Source organism: Amphiprion ocellaris, chromosome 9, assembly GCF_022539595.1.
Source record: "Amphiprion ocellaris isolate individual 3 ecotype Okinawa chromosome 9, ASM2253959v1, whole genome shotgun sequence".
Classification (NCBI taxonomy): domain Eukaryota; kingdom Metazoa; phylum Chordata; class Actinopteri; family Pomacentridae; genus Amphiprion; species Amphiprion ocellaris.
This window is the reverse complement of record NC_072774.1, coordinates 27,998,421-28,025,319: the sequence shown is the minus strand read 5'-3', so window position 1 is coordinate 28,025,319 and position 26,899 is coordinate 27,998,421.

The following is a 26,899-nucleotide window of genomic DNA, read 5'->3' as shown; positions in this document are numbered from 1 at the left end:
TCAACACAAAAAGGCCAATAAATAGCAAAATCTACACAACACTTACTTAAGAAACCTTGAAGTACACTATTTAAACTGATTACAGTCTGCTATCATTATTCAGTGGCTGTGAAAGAGGAAAATGGATTTTGTATGTTCTTTCTTTTTAAAAAAAAAAAAAGAAGCTTTTGGGTGTGCCTACTTCTTGCTTCAACAATATGTATTTCAAATTTCTTGTGTTGTTAGCAGTAGTGTTATTCCTGGAAATAGTATTACTCAATATCACTGGGCAACCACTCAAGGCTTCCTTGCAACTCTTATCCTCTAATGCACGCTTTCATAGCCCAGAGTCCTCATTAAAAATATTTAGTCTCGTCTTAGGATCGGGTCGGAGGAAACAATCCAATCTTTCTTCATCATGCACAACCAGTTTTGGTCATGATCAGTTAAAAAAGATTTAACGCAGTATTACTGATCATTTGCTCAGATGCAGCACAGCACCCCAAAGAAAAACTTAAACTTTAAGCAGTGGTTTTGGATCCACAACATTCTGGATCAATTAATAACAGGGGTGGGGGACATACTGTGACGTTGCATTTTTAATACAACACAGCACATCTGTTGGTGTGTGTAGCTTCACATCTGGCTGTTTCCCGCCTGTGTGAGTCTTTCCTAACATTGTCACGTGTTTTTTTTTTTTGTCTTCATCTGTGTGCGTTTGCTCATTTAGCAGTAAATGATTTGTCAAAAGCAGCTTTAATGCTTCAGTCTTCAATCACTTCAAAACCGCAGAAAGAAAACTCACTGAATAAAAGAAACCACAGCTTTAAAAGTTTGTCTTTGAATCATAGAGTCTGGCAGAAATACACTATAGATGATTTTCTCTTAAGTGACAGAAACCTTGTCATTGTGAACTGAGGGTCAGGTATCAACGTTAACATGAATGATGATGAATCTAGTAGTAAACTACATTTACCAGTACAATTTTGTGGTACTGGTCTTTTTATTCTGCTCTCCAATAATTCAAAATCACAAATGATATGTTTCACCTTTACCTAACTATATTGTTTGCAGATTCACATCAATAATACAAAATAATCAAAAAGTTAATAATAATAATCTGTTAGGACCAGATAAATCTCTCTATATTATGTGTATACTCAGATTTTCAAATAGTTTTTGAATAATTCCTGTTGCTCCAGTAACATTATGTTTCACATCAACCACGAATGATTCGTTTCCCAAAGCTAAAGAGAAGCAAGCATTGCGATGGAAACGGAGTCAGCTAAAGCAGCTGGAGGCATCCATGGCAAAAAAGATGAGAAAAATGAGAAGTTTTTGATGCTCCAAATGAAAAAAGTAACTTGGCATACAAAGAAAGGATTACAGTCTACAGAAAAAGGTGATTAACTGAGAGGCACAGGTTATAACCATGAGTGTACGGTTCCTCTGTTTGCCAGGAGGAGACACAAGTTCTCCTCTGCAGGTTGTTGCATGTTTTGACGATTATTCAAGTGCATTTTTGCATGCATGACTTTCACCTGTAACTGAGTATTTTTATTCTCTGCTACTTTAACTCAAGTAAAAGATCAAAGTGTCTCTTCTACCACTGCTAACAGTTATCTGTGAAACACCTTTTCACATCATCATAGAGAAGAAAAGAAAACATCTATCCATCCATCATCTATACACCACTTCATCCTCATTAGGGTTGCAGGGGGCTGGAGTCTATCCCAGCTGACTAATAGGGTGAAGGCAGGGGACACCTGGACAGGTAACAGTCTATCACAGGGCAAGACAAAACATCTATACGCCATTTGTGCTTTTTAAACCTGTTTGCAAAGGACAAATGGCTGAATTATTTGTTTATGATATCATAATTATAAAGCTGTCTTCTAATATCGAGCAGACAACCTCTTTGTTGCATAGCACCTAATTCATATGTTGTAATGGCTTTGTTGCATTCGACTGTGCTCCTTCACATTCTCAAGTCAACTCTGAATGAGTTGTTGTTGAAATGCTGAAATAAATGCCATTACATTAAAATTCACTGCATGACTATCAATACAAGTGGAAGGTAAAGGTAAAAAAGAAAGATAAATGTTCGGTTTTTCTCCCTTACTAGTCCCCTGGAGGTTCAGTTTAAAATGATGATGCCCTCATGTACACCTTTCTCATCATCATTTGACATGCCATTCTAGGAATAGCACAGGTGTAACTAATGTCATTAATTATGTGTCAACTGACATACAAGGCTCTGTGGAAAGACTTACTGTGGGAATTAATGGAAATAAGCCAACAGGTAACATTATTACTTCAACCTGTGCTTCCGCCGATATAAGTCAAAATGTCGACCAAAAGATGATGCATTCAGAGCAGCCAGTAGCTGAATTTCCTCAGCATAGTTACTTCCTCTGCTTTGTCAGGTGCATTTTAGAACATCTTGTTATGGGGTGTTCCTTACCGGCTAGAAAATATTTCATGGGTAAAAGAAGCAGTCACTGCTAAGGTTGGAAGATGAAATGCACCAATGGACCGTCTCAGAAACGCAGAATCAGACCATAACCTGAATATAAAAGATGGATGTAGCCTCTAAATCTGAAAAGTGAATCCAGTGTAGAAATGTCTTAAACCTGCATTCTTTCTAGAGGCCAGCAGGGGTGAATCCTCTGGTGTTAGAGAAATCTATGAGAAAATGGTTCTGCTTCTTCCTTGATCTGTTACCTCAGTAACTATCATTCTAATGGGTTTATGGTCTCAAATGATAGATTTAAGATGTTTTTTAACATGGCATAGTGTTCATTTAGCAAATTATGACCCCATTTATAGTAAAATAGTAAAATCTTGTAGAGTGGACCTGTCATTTTTCTTTTTCAGGATCGGTTTCTCACTCACACATATATGGTTGCATCACTCCAATATTACAACTTGCCATTGTGTTGCACAGAGTAGTTTAACAATGTGCTTGAGCAGAGTCATAGGTAAGCAGATGGCGTGCAGACTTCATGGTGGTTAAATAAATAAGCACTGGCTGATTTATTTAACCACAGAGACATGCAGAAAACACCAGAAGTTTTTTTTTAAAAATGGTGAAACTAATTTCTGAAGTTTTTTGAGTCATTTTATTTTTTCATTTAATTCGCTCTCCTTTACATCTGCATAGATTCTCAGTCACCCAGATCATGGTGTTTCAGTAGAAGGCAACTGTTCTTTTTTTGGCACTTGAGAACATTTCATTCAAGAGGCTTCCTCAGTTCTAACTGAATGGTAGAGAGCACCACATATTTACTATCCCCAAATCCCATTCCTCACAGCCCCTTAATGACCCAAGACTCAAGGACTGAATGGCTGTGAAACTGCCTGGGGACACATGATTCAATGTGTGCTTTCATTTACCCACTCAGGAGTCAATCAGTCCTTCTGATGAGTGGAATTAACAGCACCTGTGTCACACTGCTGCAAGCTAACGGTGATGTCATGTAAACTTAACTTTATCTAGCAACACAGAATAAGGACTCCCTGTAGTAATGCTCTGTGGTGTGTTATTATTTATAAGATTTAAGTCAAACTTATAAAAAGATCACTTACGTTTCATTATCAGTGCTTTGCAAGCTAGTCTCTCCTGATTGAAACATTGGCAGGGAAAGGGTGTAAAGTTTGAGCCCATGACCAAAGCAATTATGGTCATGGCCTCAGTCCTCCTTCCGTCCTGGTTTTGACTCAGTTTCAAACCCTTAAATCACCTCCCTCTCTGAGCTGAATGTAAGTGGTGTAACTACATGTGGTGGTCTACACGCTCTAAATGAATCTAAAACAAATGGAAGAGAATTCAGCCCAGATCCTGTTACCACCCACCCTCCTGTCACCAGACCACCAACACTAAAATGACTGCTGATACATTAGTCACAACTAACCTCATTAAGCCGCCGTGCTTCTGATGTCCTGATACAGCCTGACCTCGCTCAAACACAGGGTTAACCACCACAACTGCTGGAGAGGCGAGGTTGATAATTTAGGGGAACCTTTTGACAGTTTACATCTTTTAAATCTAAATACAAAGCACGGCTGCTAGAGGAAACTGGATTGTGTCCAGATTCTGAGGGAAAAACTGACCCAATTTTCAGAACCAAAACCCTTTTTTTCTGCACAACGGTTGAATCTGTCATCAGAACGATCCATGTGTGCTGATTTTTTTCCAACGGATGCAAAGAGGAGATCTAAACACTCCGTCATCACCGGAAACATGGCCATCCTCGCACTCTTGTTTGAGAACTAGCAAATGACAGTAAATATTTGCATTTAGTAATTGCACTGCAGAATGAAGCAGATCTGTGGATCATTTGTCATGACTCTGCAGCTGCCAAATGTCTTCAGAGCTGTTTTCAGGTCACACATGAATGTGGATGAATTTAACAGGGTCATGTTCAATACAGCGATTCGAAAGTAAGTCCTTGTACTGAGGGTTTAGCCAGTTATTAGTAAAGTTACAAAAATAAATATCCAGTGACATTAATTTCCTGTTATGAGAGCCACCCAGGACTTCAAACTGACAAGCTCCCACTGCAGACAGGTCCACGGTAGCGCTGGTTGTAATTAAGGCAGTGCTTTATGGATGTGCTTCACGGCGTCATAGTATTTATTAAAAAGGAAACCGCAACCTGCTGTAAACCGTGTGGACATAATCGTTTTACTTTAAATTAAAGAGCCCTTTGCATGTGGCTTTTACTAAGTATCACCAAATGCTGTCAGATTTTCCACCAGTCACCCTATCAGAGCTTAACTGTAAACACTTATTCGGCACACAATTATCAGCTGATCATTATTCTGGTACAATATTATGAAAAATGGAACGCATGTGTGTTTGTGTTTATGTTTGTCTCTGTGTGCAAAGGTCATGGATTCAGTTTCAGGGAAACACAACCCCCAGGTTAGCAAATGTTGCAAATCAAGTTTTGTTTCTGTGAAATTCTGTGAGTCCCTTCCAGGTTGGAGATTAGTACTAAAAATGGATCTGGATCACTAAATGCCAGAAAACATGTTTCCCAATACCAGTACACAAAACAGCAGTGGCTTCTCTGAACTGAATGTGCTGAAGCCAAATCTCTATTCACTGACTTCATGGGAGTGATTGTGGCATACACTGAAATAAATTGTGGGTAAAACCTCAGAAATCTGCAAACATATCCAGTTAACATCCTCATGATGTAATACCTGTTTCACCTTTTCGCCTCACACAGCCTGACTTTTACAGAGGCACTGAGAGACTTCAAACATTTTCCTGCAACAGACAACCACAGTATGTGTTCCTCTGTAAAATGTGTTGTGGGTTGTGACTGTCTAGTTATTTACCATCACCTCAAGTGTACCCTTGAAAGCACTTTCAGATGCTTTACAAAACACATTTAGCCTGTGTTCAGTCCACTCATTAGACAACCCTGTTTTTCACTGTTAATGGAGACTCCAGTCTTCAGTGTAGTTTCATACATGTCACTGTCTGTCTATATGCATGCTCTTGCATCTCTTTTGATGTTCCGCATATGCTATCTTACTACTTGTCCCACTTCCTCTTCACTGCTAATGACATTTACATGCTGGTATCGCCACCAAAATAAGTCCTGGTCCAACCTGCAGTCATGCCTGCTTGTGAGGAGGGTCATGAAGAAGGGGGAGTATGTGTTGACCCATACAGACTGTATTGAGACTCTGTGTGTGGAAAACATCATGAACTAAATGCAAATTCTAGCTGGAATCAATGCTAACATTATTAACAAGCTGGAGCAGGATCTTGTAGGCCATTTTAAGGCAGCTGAAACTTTCGTGCATGTTCTGACTACAAGAACTGCTTTTGTAGAAACTCTCCTAAGCCATTTTCAGTGACAAAACATGGGGAGAAAACCTTACTCCAGTACTTCTGATTGGCTCTGAAGTACTGCTGATCAGGACTCTACACCGAATATTACATTACACTCGGAAAGGACAACTGCTGATTGGTTAAATTGGAAGAGGACAACAACAAGCCATTTTCTTTGCCGTCTCTATGTCTTTGTCTTCTTCAGCATACAACAACATAATACTTGGCATACAGTCTAACATAACAAATTCTCCACTGCTGTATTTCCTATAGGTTCAAAGAACTGGAGTTGCGTTAGCGACTGTTTGTTGTTGATATGGTACGTTGTGGTCGAAGCTGTCAGATCCTAGACCACAATGGAAACAGAGAGGCTGAAAGAGCCCGATTACAGGGTAATTCCTGTAAATGTGTAATTCCTGTAAACCACCTAGTGCCTGCAGTGAAAAACATCCTCATGTTCTTTTAGAGAGAAACCTAGTTAGCCTAGCCTCAACTTTATAAGTGGAATGCAAGATTGATACCATGATGGGGCCTTCTCTGTAAAAAAAAAAAAAAAAAAAAATGTTGTCAGTTGCAGATGTTTTCAATCACTAATGGCACTAAACGAATGCAGAGACAGCTTACTATATCCGTGGTTGTGGGCCACACCAGACTATGATGTGTTCCAGTCAATATCACGTTGACAAGATGTCCCATAATCTTCTATTCCTTAAACTCAACCCCTTGACCCTAACTCCATCCTAAACCAAACACTCACATGTAGACCTATTATACTAAAAGCAATGCTGGGGAACCAAAACCCCTCAACGTTCCCACAGTAGGCCATGCCTATTTAAAGCTGGGGTAGGCAGTACATTTTTGGCATCATCAGACACGAATTCCAAACTAACCTTTCAGCGCACCCTCTTGGTTTCATTTTCAGGCTTCAGAAAATCAATCCTGCAACCTGAAATGGCAGCTGGTACAGGTGTAGTTGGATAGATGGAGGGAGGGGTTCAACTGCAAAGTTGGGATAAATGTTGACTTTTTGCTTCAATATTGTGCAGTTGTTCTAATGTGTGTCTTAGAAGACGGAGAGTAGAGAGAAAAGGGCTGCAGGAGATGGGCTGTGTTTTCAATTCCTTTCTTTGCTTGTGAGTTAAGTTTGTTTTTGTTTGATTTGCCATTCAATATTTCAACCTACTGCAGCTTTAATTGAACACAGAGAAGAAGGAAAGAAACATGTCATTCAGGCTCTTGTAATTCACCATACAGACCTGTAGGACATGGATACTGGGAGCATATAGGACTGTGGGAATACAGGATGACCGCACATGTAGCACAGCCAAGAACATCCAAGAAACTCAGTCATGTTGAGGCACAGTGGGGGATGTAAAAACTGCAAGAGTGTTGAAAGTTTTCAAATGCACAGTAGATATCAACATTTAAAACCACTAAGATTCTTCCTGAGGCTAATTAGTGTGTGCTAACAGAAAATAACCCTTTCACTTCAGTGCCTACCCACACAAATATATCTTATACAGTCACTTTCACACAAAACACAACGATAAATATTGTGCTCTTTGCAGTAAGGTTGTATATCAGTTCCTGCTGTTCCTCCCACCTCCTGCACCTGATAACCACCCTGGGAGCACCCAGAGTCGCCATATCTTGTTGTGTGAGACATGAGATAGGAAGAAATCACTTTTCCACTGGGTTGGTCGCCGAGTCGGTTCACTTCTTTAACCGTCTGCCACCATCTGTTCTCAGTACAAATAGAGCCAGACAACTGGTAGCTGTGATAAATAAAGAGCCAAATTAAGCACAGCATTCATGTGGTGTCCTTGCTTCCCTCCAAAAAATCCTCTTAATCCACCTCATTCTCAAACATCGCATAAAATAACAATGTCAGATGTGGTGCAGCAGCACAAGGTTATCGACAAAGTCTGATTAAATGTTTTGGCAAATAAATAACAAGGTCAGACATAATTTTTCAGCCAGAATTTTTAAGAGATGAATTCAGGAGACAAATGCACATATGCACAAAAAGAGAGAAAAAAGAAGAGCAGCAATTTACTAGTACGCTAAATGGGGCAATAACTCTTTAATGCCAAAACGACTGCCTAATCATATGACAGCATGTGGAGAATTAGAAAGAAATTGTTTCAAATTAAAGAATATATTTAAAGTGCTTTACTAATGGAATGGCAAAATGTATTAAATGCTCTTACAAATCAATCAGAAACAATAAAATGTGCGGAAGGACAGCATTACAATGAAGCAAACCTTGAGATAATCATATTAAAAACTATGTAGAATATGCAGTCATATTGGAAAGACTTTCAAGGATGGCTCATGGATAAATTTTTCAGCACTCAGAAATTGCAAATGATCAAAAGATCTATCACTGAAATTTGAGATGCATGGAAGCTCTCAACAGTCTGATAGATCCAAAAGAAGTCCATATAGGCTTCATGGTGAGAATCACATGCAGTTCACCTAAATGCATCTGTGTCAATGATGCTACATGGTTAAAGAAAACGTCACAATGTAAGCCACACTTTATATTACGTACATAAACTTATGGCAAACCATTTTAACAGTTAGTTGGATATGACGTGAAAACTGTAGATATCAACGTCATCATTTTTACTAGTTCTAATGACATTGTGGCTTGTCATGGACTTCAGTTTATTTTCTGTTTCATTTTGTTAAGAACCCTGTCCTATCCTAGGAGCTTCAGTAGAAATCAACAGGACTTCTCTTTAAGGTTCTTGAAGACGTTTCACTTCTCATCCAAGAAGATGAGAGGTGAAACATCGTCAAGAACCTTAAAGAGAAGTCCAGTGTTTTCCTTTTCTTTGCTCCTCTGCCTTTGCTAACCCTGTTCAGTTTTGTTTAAAGTTTTCTTTTGTTACTTTCTTCAACCTGCTTCTGGTGTTTGCATTTGGGTCATTTTCCAGCACCCACCTTGACATGACAAGTAAGAATTTCTCTTCAGGATGTCTATAATATCATTCTGACAAGTCTAAACAACAGAGATGTGTAAGAGCTTGTGGTTGAAATTTACTAGAACTTTTGTGCCAAGACATGCCATTAAAACAGTTTACTCTGTGCGGTTACGGTTGCAGTGTCATATTATGTTTGAAGTTCGCCTACCAGTGGCCAGAGCTTCTGATGTGATTACACATCACCAATGCAGCATCATTTCACCAATCAAAACTCTAGTTCAAGATATCTGTAATTACATTTTGACTAGGCAGAATTCCAGTTTAGGATCTCTATAGCGTCATTCTAACTGTCTTAATTTAAGATATCTAGAACAGAACAATGTCTGTATTTTAGATTGAAGGGAATTAAACATATCTTGATGATGATTAGTCAGAATTAAGCAGTAGATGTCTGAAACTGGAATAACAACCAGACGTAACTCATTGCAGATATCTGTAATGTAATGGGACATCTGTAAACCTCATACGCATGAATGAGAACACTGATGTCATTTATAAAATGTTCTTCTTGACTAGGCAGAATTGAATTACAGATATCTGCTATCCAGTCTAACTATTAAATGTTACAATGGGTTGCCATATAAAGGGGCTAAAAGAGGTAAACTGAGAATCAGTGCATGATGTGTATGCTGTGTCCTTGGAAACTTAATCCTACAAAACACAGCAAACAAAAACTACAGCTTTCTTTTTGCTGTCATAAGTTTGTTTGTGTCACATTTTTGTATTAAGTCAGTATGTGTGCATTTGTTTTTGTCAGGAGTATGCAAGCAAAGATTAGGAGGCGGCCATGGAAGGAAAGGATCACTGTAAAACTGGGGCGATAGTCTGAAAAAGATAACAAATCTGACATGGTTTAAGATACTTTAGACCATAAAACCTTACTTAAATAAGGTGATAAACTCACTTTTACTTACTCTTACTATAGATTAGTGGATATAACAATAACCACAATTACTCTTCTGAAGTTAAATTGCTCAGCCTGTAGAGCAGTAGAGCAGTGTTGTGCACATTTTCTTAGAACTGAATTGTTTTTTCCAAGAAGAATCTTCAGCCAAAAGCCGCCCACCCAAAATTATATCATTAAGTTCTGTGACTTGTGAACTAAGCTGACATTCATCAGGTAAAATGGTGAAAGGGCTTGTATCAACACACAGCAGACATCCTACATCCTACACTTATAATGACTACAGCCTGATTCCGTAGATCCCTCCTTTAACCATCCCGGCTGCAATTTTCTGTGTGATTACTTCCTCTTCTCTAAAGATGAAAATGGTTTTCATGCACACCAAAATATTTCATTCTTGGAGCGCAGTGCTCCCAGGTTGGAGAGTTCTGTTATAGGTTCGTGTGTGTGTGTGTGTGTGTGTGTGTGTGTGTGTGTGTGTGTGTGTGTGTGTGTGTGTGTGCATGTGCACTACTGTCTGTGCATTGTGGTTGCATCTGGTTGTGACAGTCAAGGCAACAGCTGGTTCTCAGCTCCATCTGTTTGAGGCTCTTCCTGCTTCCAAGCACTGCAGCCTGTTCAGGGTCAAGAGTCTTTCAAGGTTAACATTCAAGTTTTCAGTTTTCACACTGCATAATTAAAACCGGAGGTGCATTTTTAACATTTTCCCATCAAAGCCAATAACTTTCACTGCCCATTGCTCAGGAAAAGTATATAAAAGTCTGTTATGACAAGCAGTCCCACTGAGGCAAAGTTCATACTCAATTCAATAATTCAAAATGTGTTACTGATCTGTTGAAGTTTCTGAAAAACTGTGTGGTTTTGCTTGCATTTGGATGTGCTAGTTTTTACTGACATCTCATCAGATTCCTTTTAATTTTTGTGAGAGTTCGAGGAGTAAATATTGAATTTGGTTAAATTTATACTCCCAATCAAACTACAATTCTATGACAATCATGTACTGCATGATTCAGAAGATACTTCCATTGAGTGATTCTACCTGTAAACAGCGTTTAAACAGAACTTTAGAAATCAAGCAAGGACTGCAAGATTTGGAGGAACATCTGAATTGATTTTGGACTGTTTAGATGTGCAATGTGCTCTGGCACCAATTGTGAGGTTTTGGCTCCTACTGCCTGTCAAATTTAACTAGTTTTTGAAGTGTAGACTCACTGATTTTTGCTGAATTACTGACGAATGAAGGGGATTATTGTTCCTGTTAAAGATACAGTTCAGCACATAACCCTACCATAAAGTAGACATTGTCAATTGTAATGTTTTTTGGTTCTTTTTCTACAGATTAATCAACCAAAGTTAAACATGTTAATAACAAATTATGTTTAGAGGTTGATTATTTTTTTTTACTTTTCGATAGGTGTGACTTGCTGCTTCCTTCACTGCTGTGTTTGCTGTAGCTTCAAACTGACAGTAAAACTTTATTAGAAAACAAGTAGACGTAAGACCCAAATTATTCATACTAATTCCAAGTTTTGATTTATAGTGATTTTTATTTCACCAGCAAATTTCTTCTGTCTGCACATTGCATTAATAAACGACAGAAGACATTGTGACACACTGTGTTAGAGACAAATTTTGATAATATTCTAAATAATTCCTTGAAATTCTCAAAGATTTTTCAGAACATGCTGCTTCTGTAATTTTCTAAATTGTACCTCTAATTTCTACAATGTTATAGCACAGAATTACTTGCCAGTGTAGTGGTTCGTGGCAAAAACCAAAGAGCTTAGTGAGTTTGCTATAACTTTATCACTGAGGGAGATATGTATTGTAGCTGCTCACAAGCTGGGGAAGTGTTTTCAAGAGTCAGTGGCCACAGTGCAACGTATAATCAGAAAGTACAATGAAGTCCATACTGTGAAAAATCTCAAAAGGCATGAGAGGAAGCCAAGTGAGCCCTGAACAGCAAGAATGGGAATGGAGAAGAAACTAAGGATCATCACCCAGGATACCCTGATGAATTCTGGTATCAACATCTCAAGGAAGACTCTCCAGCAGACACTGAACAAGGTTGGTGTCCATGGACAGAAGAGACTCCACTTCTCCAAGGCTGGCTTTGAAAACCTTACCATGCCTTTGCAGAAACTCACTGGGGAAAAGAAGAAAGATTTGGGTCATTAATTCTGTGATCAGATTAGATGAAGATGGATGTATGGACACACAAGGACATGGTTTTCATCTAGAGAAAGAAAGGATAAGCATTCAGCCTCAAGAACACCATCATTACAGTGAAGCATGGTGGTGAGAATATAAAGCATTTGGGGTCTGTTTCAGTCGATGGACCTTGTGACTTTTTCAAAGTGAATGGCATCATGAGAAAAGAGAACTATATCAGGATTCTGGAGGCCGACATCAGGTAGTGTGCAGAAAAACTTGCCCTTGTGCTGCATTAGATCCTCAAACAAGACAGTGATTCGAAGCATACATCCAAAGTGGTTGAGAAATGGTTAACAAAAAACAATGTCAACATACTGGATAGAACCAGGGAGAGTCCAGAGTCGAATCACACTGAGATTCTGTGAAGGGAACTGAAGACCAGGGAAGGATGCCTTCCAAAATCAAAGAGCTGGAGATCATCACATAAGAGGAGTGGAACAATGTCAGAAAGCTCCTTAGCAATTATAAGAACCATTTGCTTGGTGCACTGGCAAAGAAAGACTTTGCCATTGATTACTGACACAGGATATGAATAATTTTGGAAAATGAAAAAAAGTCATAAAAATATCCAAAACTTATCATTACCATCTTCAGCACAAGGTCCTGCCATCGTTTTTCATTTATTTATGCCATTTCCAGAAAGAGGAGACTTGGTCAAATTAAAATTCACTGTTCATCAAAAATTGTTATGGGTCAGAATAAGTATGGGCAAAATTGTAAGTATATTTCCCAAACTATTGAACTAACAGCCACTATTGTTAATAAGAGCATAAATTGCAAACTTTCACAGCTATAGAGATGAGTTTTTAACACTATGATCAATGTTAGGAGCAGCATCAATTTAATGTTCCTACAAAGTGGAACAAAAGGCCCGCTTGCATAGTGATTGTAAACTGACTAGCATATGCAGTTCTGAACTGCTGGTTTTAACCAAGGTATGACAAACAAAGAGCATGACCTGAGTCAAAAGTGGATAGAATCAAGACATGAGATAACAGTGATCAATGTTAAAGGTGACAGATGACAGAGAGCAATGAAAGAAAAGAACCAGAAAGGGCCAACAGTGGAAAGGGAGGGTTCCTGTGACTAAAAGCGAGATTAGTTTTGGAGTAGTTCCTGTGGTAATTTTGAGGGGATTTCCCCTCTGAGCCACACAGCTGATTACACAAGGGTTTTAAACTTTTAAAGGGCGACTGAGGAGAAAGAGAAGAGGATGGCGGTGAAACTGATGTTGACAAGGTCAGAGGGGATAATGTTTGGATAACAGGCACGGTGGTAGAGGTAGAGATGATGGAGATGAACAGGAATAACAGCTCAGGATGAAGGAAGAACAGAGACTTTGAGTAATGATGGATATAAAGATAATAAAAAAAAATGAGGAGGATCACTGATCCACTGATCAAAGAGGATATCAGGCAGAGGTCAGTCCTAAAGTAAACAGTACTGTGACCCAGTACTGGAGTCATCTGTTGGGACTTAGAGTGCATATTTGCTTGAAGCGAGTTAACAACATAAAAACCAACCTGTCTTTCTAGGGAAGATTAGATTGGCGCCGGTTACATGGATGCTCCAGGTGTTTGTGTAACAGGTACTGCAGACATTCCACTTTGTGTGCATGTATGTGCTCCTGTGTTAAATTGTGTAGCTGGTCTGAGTTGGTAGGTGGCAAATCTGGCAGCGGACCTGAACCTCCACATATCCATATCTGACTGACACTAACACATGCACACAGATTCACGCAATACAAGGTTGAACCCTCTACACAGCGGCTGCACTATGTCCGAGTGCCAGCTCTTGTCCATGGCATCACTGGCAATGGTCCCTGAACATGAACAAGCAGGAGAATATCAACAGGGAAATCTTTCTCCAACATGACCGCTGTTGTCCAACGCACACACTGTACGCACACCCAGTGCCGGCCAACACTGGCTGCGCTGTTCCCAATGTTTTTGAAGTGTGAAATTGAGCCCAGATGCTCAATAAAGCAGTGGGAACAAGAAGATGGTGTGTGTTTGTGTGTATGTGTGTGGAGCTGAGATTCTCTGCCCAGACTTGAAACAACTGTATCAGTCAACCATGATTTTATTGCTTCAAAGCTTATTCAAACTCAACATCAAATCACAAGTCAAAACACATTTACATCTTTGCTGTCAGTTGCAGCTCCAAAAAGATGTGATGGATGCGTCAAAAAGATTAGAAGCTTCTGTCCGCTCGCAATCACATGCACCTCCATGCACATACGGTACATTATTTCCAATCTAGGAGTCCTCCCTTAATTTTCCTTCTGATCTCGACCGGAGAAAGGGTCAAAGACACACAGAGGAAGTGTTTCCACTGGAAAATTAGCTCACGAGACAGGAGTGTGTACGTAAAGACAAGACGCTCCAACATCTTGTGAGTTTCCGCCTCTGCTAATCACCATTTGGAATGGACTCACAATGGGTTGACTATCTCTGTCTCTTTGTGTGTCTGAGCGTGTTATCCGCTTCCGTCTGTAATGTAATTTTAGAAGGAGCCAGGATGGTTTCTCATACTCACCTTCCTACACACACACACACACACACACACACACACACACACACACACACGCTTAGACACACAAATTGCAAGTAGAGCTCCTTGATTTGGTCTTGGATGTGATAAAACATGAGTAAATTTCAAGACAAGAATGATTCATCTGAAGTCATTTGTACCAAAATTTACATAATTTTCAAGTTTGCAGATCTGAAATAACATCAGTTCTGAATTAAAGACGATATAACTGATGCCAAAATCTAACAATTTGGAATTTTTGATCTGTTCATTTTACAAAAACTGAGATTATTAAAGGAGCATCTGATCTGACTTCACTGTCAGTTAAGCTCCGTGACATAGTTTACACTGGTGGGTGTCAGCCGTCACCAGTCCGTTCACGTTTCTTATCACAGATTTCTTCCCAGCCCAAAGCGGCCCCTTGTTATCACGTCTGTTCCACTGGAGGAGACAGAGAGGCCATTCAGTCTTATCCGACTGACCACATACAGGTGTCCTGCTTCATGGAACACGGTTTATTTACAGCCTGTCAACACAAATATGCTTCAAGTTTCTCCATTTCAAAGGACAGGATTAAACTGCCCTTGTCTCCTCTGATGTTGATGAGCAAAATGAGATAACTCTAACCTTTAATGTGGGCTATAAAGGCGGCAACTTTACATCTGCTTTCAACTGACAGGTGGTCAAATCTCTGTACATTTATCATGAGACTGACGCAGATCCAGCTTCTATCAACAAATGATGTAGTAATGAATTAAGTAATCCTCAGTGGTCAAAAGTCAGTTTCTATGTGTGAAAACATGAAAATCTGAAAAACAAACTTTGGTTATTAATGAAATGTTTCATCCCTCACGTCGCTTGGCACAATAAAGCTTTCAGTAGGTTGAATTTTACCTCTCACAAGCTGCCCTCTTTAAAATAGCACCAGTCACCAGGTTTTTAGATTACTTCTTACTTTAAGATTTAACAAGTAAATACACAGATGTCAGCTATCTAACACTGGAGGACGATGGAGCTAGTCCCAGGAGGTGATTAGCTTATTTTAAAGTAGAAACTGAAAGTAGAGGGAGACAGCAGGCCCGCCAGGAAATAAAAACACAACATCTTCTGGTCACCATTTACCATGATAAATACCACGTATTTGATTCATTTACACTAAAAGCATTAAAATGAAAACTGATGGTTTTTAGGGAGACAAAATTCCTCAGACAATAGTACTGACTTCCTTGAGTTTTGTTCTTACTGTGTGCATCAACAAAGAAAAGAAAGTGAATAAGAACATTTTTAATATGTCAGAGTATTCCCTGAAACACAGGAAAGTCCAGGTAAATTCAGTGCACATCAAAGATCAGCATTTCCACAGAAACAGCCTGGAGGTGTATAGTTCAATATAACAATGTTGAACATAAATGTAGAATGAAAATCAAGTTTAAACTCTTAGGCATTGTTTTATTTATTCATTATTAGCATTATTTCTACCTAAAAGCAACAAAAACATCTCACAATTCAGCCAGTAACAACAAAACAAAACCACAAAACTCTGTGGCTGAAATGAACAACTTTGAGCTTCATGGGAAAAAGAGACTTGGGTGAATTTTAAAACACAATTAGTCTGCTTGTCCCCATTATCAGACCAGAGTAACATATGACAAACTCCATCATGAACAAGCAAATAATTTCCCTTTAACAATGAGCCAATACCATCAACAATGTCAAAGTAGTACTAGGTGGCCTCTTCATGGAATGTACCTAAGTTAGCTTAACTGACATTGTTAGAAAACAGAAGCAACCAAAGGTAAGACTTGTGTTGACATTTTGATTCATGACTGTTTTATTTCATAACAGCATTTCATCTTTTTCAATTTGCTTATTTAAGGTTTATTTGTGCAGGGACACATATGAAGCATGAACTGATGCCACATCCCAGCATTTACAACCTGAGCTAATTTGCAATGCTCATCCTTGTATGGGTCTGTAAAATACATAGAACTCAACGACACATACATAAGGGGCGGTACAAAACACAAATTCAACAATAAATAGAATCATTCAAGTTGATAAAAAACTTAACATTCAGCAAGAAAATACGTACAGAACCACCACAAAATACATCTACAACATACAAATGATCTACATGACAAGAAGCAATAGATCATTCATGAATACGTAACGGATTCTTATTTAAAAAGTGTTTCAGTGTGAGCTTGAGATGTTCCCAGCCAGGATCCAGTTTTGGCTCTTCAGATAAAGAATTCCATATGTTCAACTCAAAATGAGGATTTACATAAGGTCACCTTAAAATTCCCACTGGACGCTCCGCTTGTTTCTGAGCCCAAAACTCTGAAAGGAACCATGAATTCAAAGAGCAACCAAGGGGCCTGATAATGTTGGTATTCATAGACCAGCTTAAGATCAGCAAATTAAATGAAATGATTCAAACTTAACCCATTTAATTTTTAAAAAACACAGAAATTTTGTGATCTTATCAGCTTCCTATTCTAAGTTTTAATTGCTCAGTATATCAGGATAAGAGGCTTGGTTGTTGTAAACGCTAGTTGTGACCAAGAAGTTACACAATACATTAAATGTAAAAAGGTCACAGCATGACACTATTTGCAGCATGTTGCAAGTTCACTTTTGCAACCTTGATCATCATTTTAATGGGCTTCTCTAATTTAAGGTGGGCACCTGCAAAAACTTATTCAGCGTGTTGGTAATTAATCAGTTTTTGAGGACCAAACCGAAAATGTAAAACAAACTGACAGTTTTCTTAATGAAGGGGGTTACAAATGAGATTTCAAACCATGCTGCAATGGACTGTAAATGATGTAACAAACGGATAGTAGTTTTGCTAGATACATAAAAAACTGTGTCATCTCCAGACATGTAAAAACCTGCTTCACAACATGACAGTGGTAAATCATTTATATCTAAACTGAAAGGAAGTGAACCAAGAACAGAACCATGTGGGACTCCTGTTTAAGTCTTTTAACAAGATGATTCCTTTGTTTCTTTGTTGATTTCTTTTCTTTGTTCATAGTAACACACTGAGTTTTATGAGAGAAATTAAACTTGTAAAGATTATGAATACAATACAATACAATATACTTTATTGTCCCACTTGGGAAAATAAAGTATATTTATTATAACAACATTTTGATCCTATGAACTTCCACAAAGCTAAGTTCTGGTCATCATATAGCTATTTGCCAAATCAACTCTTCTAACAAAGCCACAGAAAGCAGATCACCTGCCACAGTTGTTCTCGCATTCCCACTTCAGGCTCCAATCATCACTCTTAACAGTCTTTTTCTAAGCAGTAATAACTTATAATATTTTAATTAATCATGTTGGACTGTTGCTGTGTTGATGTTCCGCTTTTGGGTCTGGAAAATACATAACCATCACAGCGTGTCCCACTGAAACCCAGTGGGACACAGAACAACTGGATGAGATGTGAGGTACAGTTGATTTTTCACCAGCTGTGTAATGGATGCAGACATCACTGCTCCCTGGTGGAGCATCCATTAATTGTGAGGTCACTGTTGTCAATAGATAAGTCTATGTTCCCTGCTGTGAAACATTTTTTATTGTCTTGAATCTCCCAGTCAGAAAACATTCAGCTGTTAAAGCACAGTTGCACATGTCATAATATGATAAATAGGTGCTTTTAAGGTGCTCTTTATGTTACAGATCATTTTAAACTGGCACATGTATTTATAAAGCAAACGTGTGCTTTGTCTCTGGATGCATGTATGTGTGTGATTGTATGAGCGATGCTGCAGGAACAGAAATCTGTTTCCACAGTGACATTATGGGGACAAGCATACAATAGAAAAAGTTCCTGTATGTTAATTCATAAAATTTTCAAAGACTTGCTTTAAGGTTCATGTAAGGGAAAGGTAGCTGTGCAGAAAATGGATGTAATCATGGCTGCCAATGCAAGAGAGAAGGGAGAGAGATACACTGAAAAACAACTTTCCAACCAGCATGACTTCACCGTGGGGTGTGAGCTTGCCTTCAGTTTCACTGCCAAAGCGGGGCTCAGGTCCCGTTCAGGGCACGAGCCAATCATAAATGAGTAATCATTGTTGTGGAAACGTGCTGACAAATAGGCTGATGTTGTGGGATCAACTGTGATTACACTGCGGTCAAAGCGATTAGCTGAGACCGACTGATAATTAATTTATTGTGCTCAGTAACAGAACATTGTACGCATTGTAAAATAACAAAACAACATCAACACGGTAACGTTAATCTTCGATGTAACTTACGGTGAAGCAACTTAAAGTCACACGCCAAGCTGATCAGTGACGCAAGCACAGAGATGTTAGTCGTAGTTCAAAAACATTCTCACCATGGCCAACTAAACAGTAACTTTATGTTTTGCAATTCCATCTGTGCAGGCTTGGATGTAATGCTGTGTGTTGTAACAGAGTTGGTTCAGTTCTAGTGTTATATTCCTTATGTTCCCTTTTAATCCTGTAAAGAGAAGCTGTGTGTTTCCCATGGCCCCCAACCCTTCATACTGTATGCAAGCATCTGATGCCAAAGACACCAATGCTAAGCAACAGCACAGTGATTGGACTTACATTTGGCTGACATCCACTCAGCCGAGAGAAACACTAAATGTCACTGTAATTATTTGGGACAGATCGAGCTACATGGATGTCAAACAGAGTGGAGTCATACTGCGTGAGTGCCTCAGCTGCTGACATAAATGTTTGAAAAATGAGTGAGCTGTGTGATATAAATGTGTGGCATGAAACACACAAAGCTGTGCCAGTGTCATTTCACCAGAATAATCATTAGATAAATAACTTTAATGATGGAGTCACACTGATTAATTGCATCTAGTGAACACACCCTTAAATTCCCACAGTGACGTTATCAGTCCTTAGAGGCCAGCCAACCTGTCAGTTCGTATTGTCAATATTATCAATAATATACTCTAATTAACGTGTTCAATACCAACTTGAAGTCATCAGTATTACGCTTTGCGTTAGACAAATAAACGGTACATCTCTAGTTGACGTTGGTCATATGGTGATTTAATTGTGCACAATTAAAGCCCACATTTCAGTGCAAATCCTGTTTTGAGACAAACTGGGATTCATCAAGAGTTTATCCGCTGAGAGCAGGAGCATGTATGTGTTCAAAGGCTGTCGTGTCAAACTACGCAATACATTTAAACATTTGTATCTGTATGTGACTGGAAATAGGGAGTCATTGTGGCACTAGATCAGGATAAGCTTCCTTCTCTGTAAACTTGGTAACAGGGACATTGTTTTACAACAGTGTTGCAATAAAAGCCAGAGACCAGCAGCCATGTGGTGTGCTGAGACCATGAATGTCAGTGAAATGGGATGTCAGCTACCATGGGGAGCAAATCTTTACATTGATTGACCGATGATGCCATCACTGAGTCCCCCAAGCATCTACTACCAGGAAACAACATATAAGTGTTTGGTTCCCACCACTTCAATTACATCAAAATGATGAAGCAGCTCATCATTGTGGTCTCCAACAAACTGTATCATTACACTCACAACTCGTACAAGAATAAAAATCAAAAATCTGATGAAATTAGTTAGTTGTGTGGGTTAGTTAGCAAAGCAGACCAGGCAATATCTAACCAAGGCAAATGATACCATGCATTTTTCTTCACTTTAGCTGTAAGAGATAAGAGATAAATGAATCGTTTTATATATGGATGGGGTTTAAGTGTGTATTGAGCCATGATAATCATGGAAACCCATACAAAATTTCAAATTCTGGCTGAAAATTGCACAGAAATCTTGCTCTGGACCAAAGTTCAACAACTGCACAAACTGGACTGACCAAACAGTATGAAACAAGACAATACAACAGTCTGCAGCCTCGCTCAAGGCTTTGCAAGTCTGTCCTGTAGCTGAATACTTGCAAAGGTAGCATAGTAACAAATACACCGTTAAGATGTTAACATGTTGATGTTTAGCAGATGTAATGTTTGCACCATGTTCACCAACTTAGTTTAGCATGTTTGGTGTCATAACAAAGCGGTGGACTGACTGACACTGCCGTCATTGGAACCATGTTGGTGCAGTGGCTAAAACTGCCTATAATATTTGTCTTTATATCACTCATTAGAATTTGAAGGGAAGCTCCTTTCACCTAAATGTACTACATATTTGTTAACCTGTGCAAAGACCATCCAACTTAACTCTTCTTCGTAACAACTATATTTACATTTTTCACTAACTTTCCTCCTAACAAGAAAAATGTGTCAACAATGTATGGTAATTGAATTTTAAAAGCTTTGCCTGATTTAAAAAAAATGGCATGCAGAGTCTTATGTAAAGCAGATTGTAGCCAAAAAATATATATCTTTGTGTGCACAATTCTATGTCTGCATCTCCCTAAAAAGATGAGACTTTGCTGGCTCTGTGATGTAGGTGGAAGGATAGATGATGTCAGCTTATTGTTTAGTTTATGATGATTTGAGGGCATGTTGTTCACTTCTGATGAGTCCTTCTGGATGAGTGAGTTTAAGAAACCTGAGCTGTGCTTTAATAAAAGAACCTTGTGAGTGTCAGGTTTTATTTGAAGACCCTGGAACAGAGGACACAACTCTTTGTTTCCATGTAATGTAAGAAGATAAGTTCATGTTTGACAAATGTATCACCACTTTATCAATATTTTTTGGTTTCTTATAAATTCATGTGGGCTTGGCACCATTGATAAATTGTGCTTATGCTCTGGTTTTCTGTTCTTAAAGCTTCTACAGCAGCAAATCAATAAAGCCGACGGGTGGACATTTGAATTCGCCCTTGTTTGGCATCACAGGATAGTCTTTGGGGTAACCTCCCACAGACACACACACACACACACAAAAACACACGTCAGTCATCGTCATCAACCCTGGGCGACTGTGTCATCTAATGAGTCAGTGTGACCGGAACACCCACACAGCAGATAGAAGGGAGCCCTGGGAGCCTATATCAGAGTGAGTCTGAGCTCTGTGTGTGTTGGTCTGTGTGTGACTGTTAGGGGGGATTAAGGGCTTGCCCAAACAGTTGAGCAATCCGATCTTCAGGGTAGCGATTAGAGGGAAGCCTGTTTCACTCTGCTGCTCTTTGTCTCTTGATAACTTCTCTTTCCTTCATCAACCCCGGCTGTTTCAGTTCTGTACATACTACTGTATCTGTTTGTGTCTGTGAAGAGTACACTTAGAGACTAAATGAAGAGATATTCACCTATAACTAGAGATTCTGCCACAATATCAGGTTGATAGTTCAGTTTGGTTGTTTGTTATTGTACTTGCAATTTAATATTAACGCTTACCTGACTTTGTGTGTCTTTAACCTGTGTTTTGTATGATTGCATGCAAACTGGTTGCACAATCAAGTCCTGGTTGCTTGAGCCTTTTGGTGGCTCTCTGCCATGTTGTGCAGTGACTAAGAGAAACCATACCAGTGTCACAGCTCCGTACAGTAACATGAATATGTTGATTGTCCCATGTTATTGCACCAAAGTAAATCTGATGTTTGACATGCTGACTGATGTAAATGAAGATGTTAAGCTGACCAATATGATATGTACAGTACATACACTGCCTGGCCAAAAAAAAGTCACCACCTGGATTTAACTACACAAATAAGAGCCTTCCATTGGACAATTACTGCAGTGAAGAAGACGTTTCAGCTGGCAGCAACTTATTAAACCCTAGCTGATTCAGTGAGAAGCTTCTCATTTCTTAAACAACCATGACATATCCTGTGGTCAGGGAAAGGATTTTAATCTGTTTCAGAAGGGTCAAATTATTGACCTGCATCAAGCAAAGAAAACAATTAAGGAAATTTCTGAAACTACTAAAATGAGGTTAAGAACCGTCCAATGCATTATTAAAACCTGAAGAATAGTGATGAACCATCATGTCCGAGGAACAAATGTGGTCAGTCATGTGGTTTGATGAGTCCAGATTTACCGTTTCAAAGTGATGGGGGCATCAGAGCAAGAAGAGAGGCAGATGAAGTGATGAACTCATCATGGCTAGTGTCTACCAGCCTGTGGGGGTTAGGGTTATAATCTGGGGTTGGTCAGGTTCAGCAACGTTATGTTCCCAAAGAATGAGGTCAGCTGAATACCTGAATATACTGAATGACCAGGTCTTTCCATCAGTGGAGTTTTTCTTCCCTGATGTTCATGGACATGTTCCAAGATGACAATGCCAGGATTCATGGGGCTCACATTGTGAATGAGTGGATCAGGGAGCATGAGACGTCATTTTCACACACGGATTGTCCTCCACAGAGTCCAGACCTCAGCCCCACTGAGAATCTTTGGGATGTTCTGGAAGAGTCCAGCGGTCCGGCTCTTCCATCATCAATATAAGATCTTGGTAGAAAATTAATGCAACTCGGGACAGAAATAAATGCTGTGACATTGCAGAAGTTTATCAAAACGATGCCACAGCGAATCAGTGCCATGCTCAAAGCTAAAGGCAGTCCAACAAAATATTAGAGTGTGCAACTTTTTTTTTTTGGCAGTGTATATAGTCATGTGAAAATATAATGGGAAAAAGTAAGTACACTAGTATTGCCTTCCTAGCAGATGTATCATCTTGTAGGTGACTTGCATAATTGTCCATCAGTCTCTGATGGAAAAACCTTTCTATGAAAACCTTTCTATGTAAAGTTCTTTCAGCTGCAAGATGTTTCAAGCTTTTCTTGCATGCACTGCCTCTTTTAAATTCTCACAAGACATATCAGTGGGATTCAAATCTAGGCTTCCACGTTGCCATTCCACAACCCTCAATTTCTTCTTTTTGAGCCTTTCTGTGGTGGAATCATAAGCGTCCTTAGAATCATTATACTGTTGAAAGGTCCACTTCTGGTTCAGCTTTCAAACAGATGGTCTCACATTATCTTCAAGCACTCTTTGATATGATGTTGAATTCATAGCTGAAACAATGAGTCCAAGCTGCCCAGTCCTGCGGCAGCGGAGCAGCTCCAAACCATAACATTTCCACCACTGTGCTTCACAGTTGGTTTGAGGTTCTTCTCCTGAAAGGCTGCCTTTGGTCTGTGCTAAAAATGTCTACTGTTACTGCGGCCAAACAGCTTTATCTTTGATTTGTCTATCTTAGAGCACATTATTCCAAAAGCCCTGCTCTTTGCCTACATGTTTATTGGCAAACTGTAGTTTTCCTCTGATGTTCTTGAACAAAGGCTTTTTCCTGACAAGCCTCCCGGTCAGATCAAATCCATGCAGTTTTTTTCTGATTATACACACATGCAGCGTCACACATTTACCTGCAGATTCGTGATACAATTTAGGGATTCTTAGACACTCCTTCTTGCATCAAATATTGTGCTCTTTAACTGAATTATCTGGGGCGACCAGCTCTGGAAAAAAATGCCAGTTATTTGAAAGCTGTGCCAGTTGGAGAAGATTTTGCTGATTTGAATGATTCAGAGCACTTCAAGCCACATCAAGTCAATATTGCAAACGATGTTTTTATGGCACTCCTTTTTGTTTCAGACACAGAACGTTGCCCAACATGCTGAACTCAAGCATCTATTATCACTAATGACAGTAATTTATGAGTCAGAACCTTCAGTTGATGACTTTGTTCCAGCTGTAATCAACTCAATCCACAGGCTGTCTGTTTATCATTCTTAATTAGAAGTTTTTCTGTCACATATTTCACTATTTTTAGTACTGCTGTCAGTACAGTGGTATCCAGTGTCGCTGCAGACATCATTCATTAATCCATGACAACCATCTAATTCATCAGTCATCCTTTTATCAGTGCTTTCATTAAGGCGTCAGTTGCACATGAAGAGGCTGATCATGTGAGATTTTCAATCATCCGCACAGGGATATGTGGTATGGAGCAAAGGGAATGTAAATCCTCTGCATGAAGCAAGAGTTTACTAAAATAGTGTTGGCTTGTGGTTTCCGGAAACACGTTCTGAGCAAACCACAAGCCAGCGCTATTTGGTAAACCTCACACAGCAAAATGCAGATGTGAAAACTGCTCATTCAGACTGCAGACCATAGGTTTAGATATGGATCAGTATGTAAATAGGAGTCACACAAATGGGAGCATCTAAATTTACACATGAATTTAACATATTCTTCCGTTTTCTGTAGTGTAACACTCCTGTCTCAGGGGCTCCTCATACTGTTAGTTTCCCCACATTAAAGGATGGATTTGCAGCAGTGGAGGAAATGACAACTGTCATTCTGTGAGTTGGAGAAGAAAACTAGATCTCATGCTGTTTTTGACTTTAGTGCTGTTTTGCCATATTATCATGACATCATAGCCAGAAGTTACTGGCAGTGACGTTCTCATCATTATCCTATCGCTCCATCAGAGCCATGAGCAAGTCTTAATAGATTACACAAGAGAGAAAAGGTCACTCAAGGTTTCTTTTTCTGGAAGTCAGCTCTGACTCGGTTACACTTAATGCAGAGAACAGAGCACAAAGCCCTTTATAAAGACAGTACTGTGTGCTGTTGTACACCAGGCTGTAAGGCATCAGAGAGCTTGAAGACCAACATATTTTCTGAATCAGCTACGTACTCTGAGTGATGTGATCCTACATACATCTGCTACAGTTGGAACAGTTCACATCAGATTTTGTCTTATAAGTAGGTGGTACTTCTGTGCACCAATCAGGATGTAGCAATATCTAAATCCTTCAAATCCAAAAACACGCCCACACATTCCTGCTGAAGCCTGACTTTTTGAGTGTTAAATTCTTCATAAAAATCTGCCTTAGCATGTTTTCTTGACTTAAATTTTCCCTAATTTGCTCATGAGTTATTAATATTGTGGTGAAATGTTATTTTGGATAAATATATTAGTGTAGTGTCACTGAGTTTATACACAACAAAAAAACTGTCTGCAAATATATTATCAAATGCTTAATGTGGTAGCACTTGTTGGGAAAGCAGGAACATTGGTAGATCTTGCATCTGTCATATTCTGGCAGTGCTGCTTCCCTTGTGTTTCTTGTGTTTTCCCCATTTGTCTTTTCCTTTGTGTTTGCGTGGCTCCATCTGGGCGTTGCTCCCAATTATCTCCCAGCTGTCAATCCACCTACACACCTGCTCCTCATCAAATCATCAAGCACCTCCTGCAGGATTTAAACCCTGGTCCTGTACGTCACTCTCCAGTCTGCTCAGTCTGCCGTGCAGTTCTAAACCTGTGGATGAATTCAGTTTCAGTAACCTGTTGTTCCGTGTGATTTAGCTGCTTGTAGCGTTGCTCTATCTGCTCCTCCAGTTTTCAATCATTCCATGTTGCCTGTTTCTGCTCAGATCCTGCCACCAGCTGCCATGACTGTGCTGTTCATCCTTCACTCACCTACACACAGCTCTGCTCTGGCTTCTGCAGCCAGTGCTATACTTTCTGAGTCAGCATGTACACATGGGTCTGCATGACATAAATTCACCCCCTGTCCATCAGAGTAATGACAAAAAGCTGACAATCCACCTATATTGGAGGTGCACATATTTAACCTGCATTTTTTTTTTTTTACCATAATGTGGGTGCATCGCAATTTAATGAGAAATCTGGATCTATCAGTACCGTTCCAGCAAAGTACATTTGATGTGGCATTTTTAGACTGAACGAATGTTAAAACTAGGTGAATAGGATGTGTGAATCAAATTCTAGTACAAACAATGTTAAGAGTGGAACCAATTGCTCAACCTGCTACAGCATTCTTACAATTTTGTTCCATCTACCTGTGTCTATCTACAGTAGCGCTTTGATTTAAAATGCAACATTAGGTTTCTATATCCCTAAAAACATGTAAAGATCCTTTATTATGCAAATGTATAGATTTATTATTTTATTTCCGGGGTCTGCCAGAATAGAATTACATGCTTTAATGTTCAAAAACACTTGATTTTCCTCATACTGTGCATTGCTGCACCACTTCTGTTCACTTTCTGTCGGAAACACTCCCTTTTACTTTTCAGATTCCCTCCCAAACAGCTCAGTCTGTTCTAATTGGTCAGCTGACTCAACAAAGCAAGGCAGCTCAAGCAAAAGCTGTATAGTGAGGAAATATGGCGGACTAGGAAACTGTTTATTCTGTGAGGGGGTTCCAAGCTAGTTCCAAGACTGATGTTATGCAAATATGTTACATGGTGGCATAGATAAATAATGTTTCAGGCAAGTAAGGAGCAGCGCTTTGTAGTCAAGCCCCATGCACAAAAAACCAACTGGGAAAGAGAAAATTCCAAAAAGGATAATATAGGTTCTTTAATGCCTTCCATGTGCAACATATTGCTGTACCTCCAGATCTTATAAGTTTAAGCCACTCTGACAGTTCTTCATACCACAGTTCCACAGAGTTCATAATGTGGTAGACGATGTGAAAAAGGAGCCAGACTTCAACTCTGGATGATCCCGGTGCTTTGTACGTGCCC